The sequence below is a fragment of the Argiope bruennichi genome, chromosome 5, assembly GCF_947563725.1.
Source record: "Argiope bruennichi chromosome 5, qqArgBrue1.1, whole genome shotgun sequence".
Taxonomy (NCBI): Eukaryota; Metazoa; Arthropoda; class Arachnida; order Araneae; family Araneidae; genus Argiope; species Argiope bruennichi.
The window spans coordinates 122795853-122811024 of NC_079155.1; the positions used below are offsets into that span (position 1 = coordinate 122795853).

General features: G+C 27.3%; 1 non-coding gene across 1 annotated transcript; it reads left to right on the forward strand.

Annotated features, from left to right (window-relative positions):
• Window positions 1–9388: 9388 nt before the first annotated feature.
• Trnap-ugg (transfer RNA proline (anticodon UGG)) lies at window positions 9389–9460 on the forward strand. Its single transcript has one exon. It is a non-coding gene; the product is annotated as a tRNA-Pro (tRNA).
• The last annotated feature ends 5712 nt before the right edge of the window (window positions 9461–15172 follow it).

The window sequence follows — 15172 nt, forward strand, 5'->3', positions numbered from 1 at the left end:
ATCTAATATATGAAGATTTGTCAAAATCTCTAGTTCAAATTTTTTGAAGATTTCAATATTTTTCTTATATACGATTAAGTAAAAATATGTGTAGCGTCATTAAAAGAAAATCATTTACTAAAGTAATAAAAATTGTCGTTGTGAAATGGAGTGATATCTCAACATTTGAAGTTCGCTATTCTCCGAACGTAAGACATTAATTTCTCAATTTTGTTAAAAATAATTGTAAAAAAAAAAAAAAATTACTAAACTGTCATATGAACTTGGCTGCATTAATTATATTGATAAGAGTATTACGGTACACACAAAGCAGTTGGAATATCATTTATTGTTTTAAATGAATTTTAAAATAAAATCTTTTAGACATAAATGAATGAAATTATGCATACTAAATCAAAGTAATTATATAATTATATCTACACACTTATCACAAACATATATATTATTATATTTCCCTGGTTTTTTGCATGTTTTGACCGTAAATATCAGCACAATAAACCTTTAGAAAGCTCCTAATTTGCTCTTCGTAGATTGTGCAGCATATATAGTTTCCTATTAATCATCTTTTATGTACGAAACACTTTTTAAATATGGTTTCATGGCATTGTTTTTTATTTTAATACATCTTTTACTTGTATTTCGTATGCAAAAATTAAAAAAAAACAACAACCTTGAAATACTTTTTGCACGCAAATGTTCCATCAACTAATAACCATAGAATCATGGCTTGAAATTACTTTTAATAGCAGTTTTTTATGAGTTTTTTATATTAATGGAAAAATTATTTTACTTTAAAAAATCTAATTTGATATTAATTATTGTGAAATATTTATTCAAGTGATTCTTGTAATTATTTACCTTTACGAATTTCAAACAGTAAGTCCTCTTACATACTGTTACCTGAAGTTTATAACAGTAAACATGAAGCTATATTAAACTATGTATAACTAAAACACTTTACGCTAAAATGTTATATTATTGGGAATTTTTTAAAGTATTTTTCTAAAATACTGAATTTAGAAGACGACAGTTTTAACTACTTAGACAATTTTACAATTTTTCAAGACAACTGAATCTTATATTCTAAAAGAAATTTTGATTAGGACGACGTTATGTATTAAGCTTTAATGCAAGACTTGGTTATGAGAAAAAATTCAGAGAAATTTAAAAATCCTAAGTTTAAATTTAAACTTATAACTATTAAATGTCTAACTAAATATATTTTTACAAGCAGAGGACTAGTGTATGTAATATAATATATATAAATTTTTGTCCAATTTTATGATCGTAAATCAGCAATATTGTAAATTTCTGTACTCAGATAACGTTAAATTACACAATTAACCGAGGATTCACTTAAAATTACCAACTCGTTTAATTTTATTCGATTATTTAACAATTAAAATATCTTTACACAATATTAAAATAATTTTAATTAATTTAATTCAATTAAATTTTAATTAATTAATTTCAATTAAAATATTTTTTACAATATTATATCTTATAAAAGTATTCACATAGAGAAAAAAATCTCTGAAAGCATTTATAGAATTAACAGCATATATTTTTCAACTATTTATAATTCCTATTAAACTTAATTTCCAATTTAAAAAAATATTTGTCTTTGTGACTATTGGTTTAAAAAAATCGATTTTAACTTTTGAAATTAAGATGATCTTAATCATTTTTGTATGTACTATGAATCAATCCCAGACTAATAATTTATGTAAAAATGGAATGCGAAATTAAAGGCATATAGAGCAAATGGCTTGCAAACCCTTTGTGAGAATATATATTAGTATTCGGGTCTGTTTGAAGGAGAGTAAATATAATAATTTAGATATACAAAGTTTTGTTTGATATTTATGAAAAAAAAAGAAAATAATTGGAAATTGATCTATCAGAGCGAATTACAGTAATTCGTTATCTAACTTTTAAATACTTACATTGATTACTGACTCTAAAACTTGTTTAAAAACTAGTCGTTGTTTTTTAAACTAATGCTGTCATAAAATTTTAATTTACAGACACATGAGAAATTATATTTATATCAATGAAATGTATTTATTGATAAATAACTGCATAGATAATATTATTTTACAGAGAAGAAATTTATTGCCAATGAATATGTATTAAAATTACAGGCCTTCAAGTAATTGATTTATTATTTTAAAAATAAATGTAGATTGTTATAAAATAAGGTTCAATATATTTGGTTTCGATTTCGATTCCATGACATATTGTTACAAAGCGCACGTCTTCAAAAAAAAAAAAAAAAAACTGAATACATAGATGACATATTGAATTTATTCTGCCTTAACATTCAAATCAAGTATTCAGAAATATAATAATCAATTATCGATTTCGTCATAGTCATAAATTTTAAAAAGAGTAGATCATACTCACAAAGTTAAAGGTTTCAGAATTATTTATACGATGAGATATAAAACATTTATTGGAAAAAAAAAACTACACGAACGTTCAATTTTCTATTTAATTTTAAATTTTTCATTAAACATACCAGAAATCTTATTTTTGAATTGTTTTAAAAGGAATGATTCCCTTCTTCGTTTCTCAGCAAAATTAAAGAGATTTAGCCTAATTGAAAAATATCAATTATTAGTTTTTTACTTTTTGTGATTTTTATTGGAAGAAATAATCGTACAAAACTCTACAAATAAAAAAACCAACTATTTCGTTTCAAGATTCTGTCTCCAAATTTACTAAGATTATTTCTTAAAAAATTCTGAACAGCATATTAGAGCTATATAAACTGTTGTTCGATTACATATTCAAATCTTTTAAATCCAAACAAAAATGCAAATTATAGCAAACTCAATTGTGTTGTAACTAAATGTAGAATTTGAGATATTTATTTAACCCAAAGTGTAATATAAATATATCGCTGCATTTGCCTGAATGGTCTGAGAACCCATAAATTTCAACCAGTAAAAATCTATATAGCTATACTAATTAATTTAATAATGCGTCATTTGCAGAGCAAACCTAACTATAAAGTTTGCCACAAATTCCTAGAATTAAAAAAATAATTTAAATCTTTCCCGGATGAAATTTCAGTTAACATTTTATTTTTGAATTCAATTATAGTTTCTAATCTGGATAAAAAAAATAATCCGTTGTTAAATTGTGTATTGTATTTTTAATCGTGTTTTCATTTGAATTTTATTATTTCGTAAGAAATAACAAAAGATTAGAATTTATAATTGGATTTTCTCTTACGGTGTAAGTAATATTATCATAGAATTGTCTTCTGATATGTTCAGTGACTTAAATATTATTTTGCAAAGGCATTATTATTTTTATTACTAATGGATGTAATTACAAATTTCGAAATTCTAAGTTAAAAATAAGATGTTTCAAATCTGGACTTAACTTTTAAATTGCACTTCTGGCAAATTAATGCATTTTAAAATAAATAAAAAGTTCAATTAATCTTTACAGGGTGATTTTCCCATATAGAGCGAACAAATTTGGCAATAATAAATTCTTGGATAAAAGGTACTTGCTAAAAAAAGAAATTTAAAATTTTAATTGAGTTTTTAATTAATTTAAATTTAATCAAAATATTGGAGTTTTTTTCTGATTATATTGACGAATAAAACGAATCTTAAAACTAATAAATAAATTTCCTTTGAACATCAATTTTATTTCCGTTAGTCTGTTTTCTTATTTCATGAAGTTTTCAAAATTCATTTTAAACAGATTTTTTTGCAATGTTTCTTATTGTGAAAAGCCCATAAGTTAAGTAACTTGCTGAATTTTCCTTCTTTATCCATGTTTAAACTGGGACTTGACGTTAGACTTGTGCCAGATTTGGCAATGTGGAATTTGAAAATAGAGTGAAAGATTTTTTGTCGTATCATTGGTCACGATCACTGCAGATCAATCTAGTTTGAGCACAATTTTTTTAAAAAAAAAATTGACATTGCATGCTTCGTGTTATAGCGGAATGAAAATTTTGCAAGAAATTTAAGTTTCTTTGCGTATTAGATGAGACACAATTTGTTGCAATGTTTCTTATTGTTGAAACCTCAACAAGAAGGCAACTTATTGCATTTCCCTCCACCTTGCATGTTTAAACTGGGCCTTGCAGTTAGACTTGTTCCAGATTTGATAATGCCAAATTCTAAAATAGAATGGAAGATTTTTTTTGACGCATCATTGGTATCGATCATTGTAAATCATAATTTGTTTGGCTCATAAATTTTAAAAAAAAATTCCACTACACATTTGAAGTTATTCCAGAATGAATTACAAAAACGTTAAATTCCATGAATGATTAAAGGAAACACAATGCAGTTTTTCGCTGTTCTTCAAGAGAGACGTCCTTAAGTTTAGAATGTAGAATAGAATCAATCCATTAATCCCACTAAATTTACCTTGCCTTAGTTAAGGTAGATCTTTAAATCGAAATTGAATTTGCATGAGCTCCATCAATTTCTACCATGGAACACAGCATTTGCAAATTTTCAACGCTTTGCAAAATTAGCACTATGAAAGGGCGATTGAGGATCTGTATCTCTCTAACACATGTTGTCATGAAAGAATTTTAATTATCGGCAGAAACCTTTATTCTGTGGGGTATTTTTTGATACTCTAGAATAATAAATACTGTATTATTTAATTTTAATTTACTTTGTTTACTTTCCCGAAACAGTAGGAATTATATCCGTAATAAGACAGAAGCAAAATAACCTGTTATAACAATAATTAATTCCAAATGAGAAAGCGTTAATTCCTTTAACCCTTTAAAGGGCCATTTTTTTCTAGTCGTGTTATGTTAAAATATTTTTAGGCTTGAAAGTAGAATAAGAAAAGGGATTCATTTAAATTATTAGATAAATTAAATTTAATTAATTAATTAATTTGGTTAATTAATAATTAAGTAACAAATCAAGACACATCATTTTGTGTAAGATAAAGAACTGAAGCATCTAAGTTTTTGTCTTTATAAAACATTTTGTCAGAACTCATGCCAACCTACATAAATTCATACTAAGATTGATAAATTCAGTGGGAAGCATACTTCCCACAGTCCTAGAATGAGTAAAAGGATCTAGCTCTGCTCTCTGCTGTTGAGTAAAGGGAATAATGTTTTTATAGTACTGTTTTGGAAGTATGTTTTATCCCCGAATCCTTTATAATAATGCATATTTTGAATAAAATTTGGAGCAAAGTAATTTTTAGCACTCAAGTACACATATATATCTAAATATCTGTGTACTAGAAAAAATATTATATTTTATTTTATTTTTATTTCGACATCGTTTTCATTAGGTTGAAATCTAATGGTATAAACAGTTTCTATCATTAAGTAAAGGAAGCAAAAAAAAAGCAATGGTTAATTTTGAAACATTATTTGAATAGTTCAGATTAATTTTGAAAATGTTTTGTTAACCCATAAGAAAGTCTGTAATGTGTTGAAACATTTCTTTTGCTTCTGTATAGAAAAAGAAACTTATTATCGTCTGTGTAGAAGAAGAAAAAAAATGCTCTCTTGTAAAAAAAAAAAAATATTATTTTTAATGTTTCGTAATAATCTTTTTGCTTTGCTTCATTAAAAAGGAATTTTAATCATTATATTGGAATTTTAATATAATGTTATATCAAACGATTTCGAACAGTTATGTTAAAAAAATAAGGAAAGTGCAGATACAAAAAAGCGCTTTTCAAATACAAGTGAAAGCTGCTTCTTTAAAAATGATTTTGTTTTGACTTTCTATATTGGCATTAAGAGGCACAAAAAATACAACTGCTTTTAAACAAGTTATTACCACTGTGATTAGAGATGATCCTTTTTAAAAAATAAGTCCCGCATATTTTAATTGATGAAAAATTATAAGTGATTGAAAATATTGAAAAGTGAAAAGTTCCATTAGACATTTTGCAAAAGAGTTTCTGAAAAAAAAAATTAATATGAAATATCAAAGATAGTTTTTTCCCTTTATTTTGAAATCCATGAAAAAAAAAGTTATGATAAAAAAAATACATGTAAATAATTTTCTTTTCATTTTTAATTTCATGTGGAATCGTTTTTATAGCTTTCTGTTAAAGATAACATTCATTATTAAAATCTTATTGCTGCTATATTGATAAGACCATGAGATATGTAATCATTAAATTATGCAGATATTTTACTTTAATGTCTCGCGAGATCTGCACCGAATTGATTTACTACATAATGCTTTTCAGTCTGAAACAGAAGACTAGATTAAAGTTATGCTTTTTAGTATGTGCATTTATTTTGCTGTCAGTCTGACTTAGACTCATGAGTATGACACCCTTTTTTAGGCGGATCATGTAACAAACTATTCACTTAATAAGCTTTTAATAGATCACTTTCTCAAATTAATCTCAAGCCCCCAAAAATTTTAATATTGCTGTACTAAAACAGGATTCTTTAAAGGGTTAATTTTTTCCTAAATAGCAGCTATTAGTTCTGGAGGAATAATTTTCTGACTTATCTTGATAGCCATGTTGACATATGGAGTGAGGGAGACAGCACTTGCATGCGCGATCTGATCGAAGGAAATGTTTCAAGGTCAATGGGAACTATTAGACCAAGTAGAATGAATTCTAATTAGAAATTTGAAAGTGAGTGGCTTTTTCATCTTTGTCGGTATTTAGTTGGCTTAACAGTCAAAGCCCACTGGTACATTTTATACTCTGATGAGTGAGTAAAGGGTTAAGCGATAATTCACTAAATGAGACAATATATAAAATTTTATTGCAACCTTTCGAAAAGAAGGCTGAAGGTTTAGTTGACGCCATTGTTTGTTTCGATAAATTCACGCAAACATTAAAAAAAGTGAACTTCTTTTAAAAGTAAATATCTTGTTTTAATTAATTGTAGTGAATGCCTATCATAAATCATATATATGAATATGAATCTGTAAACTACAGGCACCGTCAATACTGTGTATGACGTAACTAGAGCGCTGCCTATCATCCGGGTATTGATACGCAGGATGCTTCTAAAAAGCTATGATCTCCTTTTTCTTCAGAACTCTCGCGCACTCCCTTGGTGAAGATTGTAGTCAAAATTAATTGTTTAATTTCTTAAGTTTAAAAGTAAATAAAATAATTTTTCTAACATGTCGCAATAATTAGAGTCAACTACGACTACACGTAATCCTAATTACGACAAAAAATGAATAGTAAGAAACATTTATTCTCTCTTCATTGATCATCTAACAAATAATTGTTTCTGAAACAAAATTAATAGAATGGCTTCTTAAAATATAAATAAATTTAAAACATTCATATTGCAATGATTTTTGAACATCTAAATAAATTTAAAACTCGTTACACATCAAATCACAAAACAAAAATATTCCTTTTTCTTTTTATTTTCATATATAAATTATGATTAAATAACTTCCACAGTCTCTTCTATTTTTCAACTCTTACTAATCTCCACTTTAAGGAGTATACCTCAAATATTTTAATACTACGTGACTCGGATTAAGGAAATAAAATAATTGGGACAATTCAGCAAGCAGACACTCCAACAAAATTCTCGGAACATTTAATTTAGCTACTAATTACAAGCCTCAAAGAAACAACTATTCAACTGAAGCAACAAAGTGAAACAAACGTTCACGGCTTATTCCCTGCCTAATCTTCTCAATTTTACAAGACCACATCGGAGATCTTATTTTTGTCTTCGATCGATGAAGATTCGAGAGATTGGGTAGGAATCTAATTTTCTGCCTTCTCGCGTTCGTCATTGTTGACATTAGCGGGCTCCCAATCAGATATGTTAGCTCAGATTAGTTGTTGACTCAGAACATGATTCAACTTGTCTCTTTAAGAAACAGAAGACACTGTTTGCTCTGGAGCTTAATATTTAAGTTTGGGAAGCTTCTTGGGAACAAGAGATGGCATAACATAAGGAAGTGTCCATAGCTATAAGAGTTATTTTTGCATTACACGTTATTAGGTAGATTAAGAAATTTTATAAAGAATATAAAAGATCTATTTGATTACTAATAATCATTAATAGAAAATGATTGCTATTTCAAAAAGACATGCTTTATATTAATTGAAATTTTAACCAGATTCATAATTTAATTAAATTTATAATGAATATTTAGGAATTTTCATTTCGGTGATAAACCTATCTTTGAATCCTGATTTTTGATGAAAAAGAATAGGACATATTTCTTAGTATACCAATAAAAGTTATAAAATTAAAATGAACAAGTTAATTTTTATTATTTCCTACAGTTTTTCCTTTAACATAATTTGCTATTATAAATATTGTGATTATTAAAACTATCTCATAAAATACCAACCTATAAATGGTGATATTTGAATCAAAATTTAGTTAAGATGAATTTTGTTAACTAATCAAGTTTTGTGGGATGAAAACAGTCTATGAACATCAAGAGAATACACAATTTTTCTCTAATCAGAAATCTAGTACACCAAAAATTGAGGGAAAAACCAAATACAAAATGCCATCTTCATTAATATAAAACAAGTCAAATTAAATATGTGGAGGTAAATTAAAATGAAATAAAGAAATACAAAAGCTCTTGGATTAAATGAATAACTTATTAAATTACAGAGTTAGGTGAAATTTGAAGCATTTTCCTTATACGGCGAGGAAGGAGCATGAAATTTTGTCCATTGTTTTCAACTGAAGTCACGTACTAGGCAACCAACATAACTGAGGTCTGACGATACAGGAAATAGGCAAAGAAACTAAGGCACTGAAATTTGTGTTAAATACCATATACTATATTCTGAGCTTGACATCTTTTATGACAAAAACTTTTTTAAGATAATACAAAAAATTATGGAGCCATTGAATTTTCCATCAAAATAGATTTAATAAAAATTCAAAAAATCATTAAAACGAATGAGAAAAAGTAGAATTGAACTTTAAAAAGACAAAATTTATGATAGTAAGTATTTATTAGTGGAAAAGCGTTTGATTTTGTCAATGCCATATGTCAATGTTTTAGAACTATTAAACCATGACATTTCATGAAGGAGCTTATGTCTATATTTTAGTCCTCATTTTACTCTTCAGTGCATTTCAAAACTATTAACGAATCCTTTTTAAGTTTAATATTCATTCTTCCCGGATTCATTCTTATTGAAATACTTTTTTTTCGCAACAAAATAGGTGCATAGAAAGGAATGGATTAAAAAAAAAATCTTATTTATTTTCATAAATTGGGTCTTATCAAAATCGTTGTTTTCAATACAAATAAATCTAAACATCTTGGATCCGTTTGTTTAAACAGATGCTAGATCAACGGAAACGAAACATCGATGGATGACGTTTATTTCTAACAATGAAGTCAATAGGTTTTATATTTCATTTCATATTTAGTTTATTATAGCATCCACATGTGGTTCGGTGGTCTAGGGGTATGATTCTCGCTTTGGGTGCGAGAGGTCCCGGGTTCAAATCCCGGTCGAACCCAGCAGATTTTTTTTTTCTACGGATGTATTATGAATAATTTTTTTAAACCGCAGCAAAATACTAGTATATTTCATTTGTTCAAAAAATCTTTATCTCTTACTAAAGTTTTATTCTATTTTATATCTTTATTTTGTTTGATATTTTTTGTAATGATCCAATGCGAAGTTCTTTGCAATTATAATGACTCTAAAAATTACTTGTATATAATTTTCAAAAATGTTCGTATGATTTATGAAATGAACATGTGTTTCAGTTATATTGATGGAGTTTCTCTTTTGAATTTTCAGGAAGGAATATTATACGTCCTATAGAAAAATGAAATGATGTATTGTGTTAATATTTCAGAAAGCAGTGTAATGTTGCGAACTTTCGTGAATTATAGAGTTTTTATTGCTTATAGCATACTCCAAAAAGTTTTATTATCCGTAGTACCTACATCGTACATAATATTTACATAAAAGCTACAAATGATGGTTGAACGCCATAATAAATGCTGGTGCCGTATCTTTATGAAAAGAGATCTATCGAATTTTAACAATTTCGGTTTTAAACACATAGCTTTATAATAGAGAATCTCAATTGTTAATACATTAAAGCAAGAATATATCTGAAAATATCCATTCATTTTAATTATATTAGGATGTATTCAAAATCTTATTATCTTATCAGGATATCGTAGCTGATTTTTAAACTACACAATGGCCCTTTCACAAAAATATGTAGAACGGTGTTCCATTTGATTCAGCTGTGGAGTGAAGTAAAAGTATCATTTATTATCATTCTGTGTAATAAACATAGCTTTAATTTCATTGTAATCTGCTCCATTATAATTCCATTATAATAACGTTTTTTTTTATTTCTGTAAGGATAGAAAAGACTGCAGCGGAAATTTATTCAATTATTTCCTGTAAAAATTATGGGATATAAAGGATCAGAAAACATTTAAATCTATATGCTCACCAACTATATGCTTTGTTTATTTAATTCACTTAATAATAAATTTGATACAAGCAAAATATTATAATTTTTTTTTCTTCATAATCACTCCTACAATTATTTTCTGCAGAATTTCAGAAGGGTTATAAAATTTATTGACTATTCTAACAATTTCTTTTACTTTCATGTAAAGTATATTAAGGAAAAATATGTAATTGTTTAAAAATTTCTTCTTGAGATTTTGATGACTTTATATTTCACGCCTCCGAGTTTATTTTAGTTTTATTAACTTCCCATTTTAAAGCAACACAGGGCTATTTTTGGGACGGACCTCGGAATTTTGAACCCCTGTCAGATGACGAGGGTGACATCTGAGCTGCCCACCCCCTTCTCCAAGTTTCCATCCCATACCTGACTTTACACCTCTGAGAAAAATATCATTGGAAAAAATTTGATACAGGGTCTTTTTATCATAGTTAAGGAATTTTGTGAAATTTAAGTAATAAGTATATGTGTTTGTTTGCACACATTAATTCTAGAATTCAACAGCCTAGATCAAATGTAACTTATGATGTTTTTCTACAAAAAGCATCTAAATTCTTCGTTTGATGTAAAACCAATCAACTATTATTTTAATTTATTCACATTTGACCGCTCTTACTGAAAAAGCTTTAAGACAAAATAAATTCGAGCATATACTGTATATCAAAACTACAGCTGTATCAAATTTCGGACACAATCTTCTAAAATAGATCTAAAAGGCTCATGTGATATTCTTCATACGAACTCTTGATATATGAATTTAGTTAACTTCCTAATTAGATGGCATCCTATTTGGAGCAATTATAATTATTTTATTTCTTATAATAATATGAAATAACTGTTCATTTTAAGTTATTTTTGCATTTTTAGTTACTTTATATTTATATTAATTGTAGATTTAATATTCGGTAATTCAATGTTCGAATCAGACTCATCATATTACATGAAGGAATTAAACACTGGATGCACCGCCGACAAGGAAACATGAGACTAATTATTTTGAATAAATAATATATTTAGTCAAAAGTTTACGTAAAAATACGATGTAGCATAATCCTTTGATTATTTCATTCACTTTCTCTAGTGTTTTATTAATGTGAAGAAAGAGTTGAGAGAGTAGAAGAGGATATCAGGTTTCAAAAATTGCTTTCAACTGATTCTAGACAATAAACAAATCCGTACAAATTTCAAAAGATATTAAAACTATTTTCCCAACATAACTTCCACATAATATACTGTAATGCATATATAATAGTATAAAAGTTGAGTTGAGCATATTGCATTGAAAAATTAGAATCAAAATTAATAATCTTCCAAAAGTTTAGATAAAATGAAATGAATAGGATTTAAAACTTGATTGAGCATTTATTCTTGTTGAACATTTATTCTAGTTCGTAATTAATTTCCATAGAAGAAAAAAAATCTTGCATGTTTTGGGTTTTGATTTCCCACCATATATCCTCAATAGATTACTTGAATTTATTTACAGAAGAGTTTTATTTAATACTGTTCTAAGCTTTGAGACATTTAATGCGCCAAAAATTCTTTGTTGGGTTTGCATCTGGGCAACATGCTGATCAGACAAGAACTTTACAAGAGAATTGAAGCAGATTTTTGTGTTGTTTACAGTGTGAGTCAAAGTAATGATCTTACTTCAATTCTTACTGAGGGCTAACAATAGTAACCGAAATCTATTAATAGTAACCGAAATCTATCAATGTTTTATTATAATATTGTGATTATTTCCTTGTTACCACTGGAATATTGCAGATACATTTGTTCATTGTAGTAAAAGGATGCCCATTACCAAACCATCACCTCGTGTGCGACTAAAAATCACCGATACTTCTTCTATAAGTCATGCCAGTACGATGCCCCGCCATCTGGACTACTCAGATTCGATGTGGTATTATTTTTTCACCTCTAAATATTATTGTTTCATATAAATCTGGTACTATTCCACTTCGAAATTATATATCATATGACAGCATATGATATAATAATCGAAATAATGTTGTAATCGAAATAATCGAATCGAGAATCAAAATAATATATCATGTGACAGCCATATGATATATTATTTCGAATCAACAACATTCTTTGCTACTTATGACATGACTTCAGACCTGGTTTTATTCATCACTACTTCTGTTTCCAAAATTGGTTTATGAATCGCCTCCTTTGATATCGAAACTTCTGATAGATGAACTTCACAAACAATCATTGATTGAATATTCTTCAGTATTTGTATCCGACGATCATCGCTTTATTGGTTTTCAGGTACGCATTTTGCTTTATATATGCATCCAAATTCAAAATTTGATAAAAAATAAAGTGTGGTAGCAAATAAAATAATTGTTTAGTTTATAGTATTTTGAAAGAGTTTTTCGTCTATGTTTAAAGGTTTTATAATTCTGCTATCACGACTCTAAATTTGATCTATTAATAGTAACCGAAATTTCCGAAATGAGCTTATCTCCAGCTTTCAAATGACAAATCTTTGTAACTTCATTATTGGGATTTTTTTTTTTTTTTTTTTACTTTTAACATTTCCACTAAGAAATGTTTTTGTAGAACTTAAATATGTGAAATCTTTGATGCCATCTTTTATCGTTTAGTGTATGCTAACTTAACTAACTATAGAAACTCATAATTTTGCTTGAACTTTTGAAACAATTAAATATACTTTTACCCAAAAATTAATATTATAGCAAACAAGACAATTGAGTTTGGGTTAGTTTTTTGAAGGGCCGCGGTGTCTTGGTAGTAAGGCTTGGCTTTGGAACCAAACGGTTTCAGGTTTGAGACCCAATTCCACCGCAGAACAGCCATGTAAGCGTGTCTGGTGCACGTAGCCGCCAAATGTCTTCCCACTGGTGCTGTGTGGAAGTTTGGAGAGGGTGGTGCTAGCTCAAGTGTCGCCCTCATCATCTGACCGTAGTTCAAAATTACGATGTCCGTCACATAATAGTCCTAGTGTTGCTATGGGACGTTAATATAACGTTAAATGGGACGTTAATATAACTAAACTATAGTATTTTGTAAGAATTTTGGAAAATGTTTAAAGTACTCTGTAATTCTGCTATCGTAGTCTATATTTTAAAGTCAATTGGCATCAATTTATAAAATCATGCATCGCAGTATATAGTTTCAAAAGAGAAATTTTAATAGTTTAACTGGTAAATACAGATTTTTTCCCTTTATATATTCAAAATCTTTAGAATTCTGGTAATAGTTTATTAAAATGTTCTATGTTTCTTCCTCCTTATTATTTTGTGAGTCGTAATAAATATTCGTTATGTTATTTTTTGCTGGGATAATTTTCTGCTCCCAATATGATGTATGTATTGGCATCCGAAACATGAACATAAATCCTCATTAGTAAATATGGACATATCTCCTAACAGAAGTCAAATAATTTTGATTAAATAGCTTGATAACTATATACATATTTTGAATTTAAAACTGAATTATTTCTTTTCTTTACTAAATATTGAGCTATTTATCTCTTTAGAGAATCTATACTTCGAATTTTGCTACAGCTTCTGCATTAATAACCACAAAACTCTGGAATAATTGTGTAATAACATAATAAATTTTTAAAAAAATCCGTCACTGAGATCATTTTACTTTTTAATTTTGTTCCATAATACAATAGAATAACTTCAAATTCTCAAAATATGTGAACTAAAAGTTTAGCAATTTTATTTCCTGAACGAGGCTTGCTGCTCAGCTTTTAATTACTTACAGTATGATACTTTTTAAACCGTAGCAATCTTCATCCATGAAGTCGAAATTTCAGCCTCGGTCATGACTTTAAGGTATTGTTTTCATTTCCAAAGAGATCTCAAGTATATAGCAAGAATCTCATGCACTCATTTAAAAATTGTTTTAAGAGATAAATATTTAAAAAAAATAAAAATAAGTTTAAAGATGAAGTTTTATACCAGTCAAATAAAGACAAATGTTTATATTAACTTTTTCTTTCAGAAAATTGCGGCATTAATTTAGTAATATTTGAAAAATTTTATTAATTCATATGTTGTATAATATTTACAAATGCTCACATATCGCATCACTAATTATTATTAATTAAAATAATTTCGTTTTATTTTACCGTGATGGCACTTTTCGGAATAATTAAGTTTTATAATTGGCTTTTGAAATGACTAGATCTTTAAAACAAATTCCTAGCAATACTGAGCTGCGATTTTAAAAATTTTCATTTCTGCAATTTAGAGTTCAAGCCAAACAGAGAGCTCATTAGACTTTTCTAAAACAAACTAACATTTCTTATTTGACTTCACAAAGTTTCAATATTTGATTTCAGATATTTTCGCATTCGCAACTGCGACTGTCTGAATAGCAAATACAAAGTAAAATTAGACAATCTTAGGAATTTATATCTTTGAAGGCATCTAAAATGAAAGCAATTTGAAATATAGTTAATGTCCCTCTACTTATTTAATATATCATAACCTAAAATCCGAAAAGGATATAATCTTTGACCTATAAATGATGGTGTAAATTAAAATGAAATTGTTCAGAACCGTTTAATGTCTACAAACACACATTTTTCTAATAATTTTTCGTTTTATCATTGATTTATCAGTGTTCATCAAGTCGTTCATCATTACTATGTTATTGCTCTGAGCATTGAAAAAGATTTCAAATAAAAAGGAATTTAATTCAATAATTTTAAAAATAAATTGTTAGATTACTTAGAATTAATTG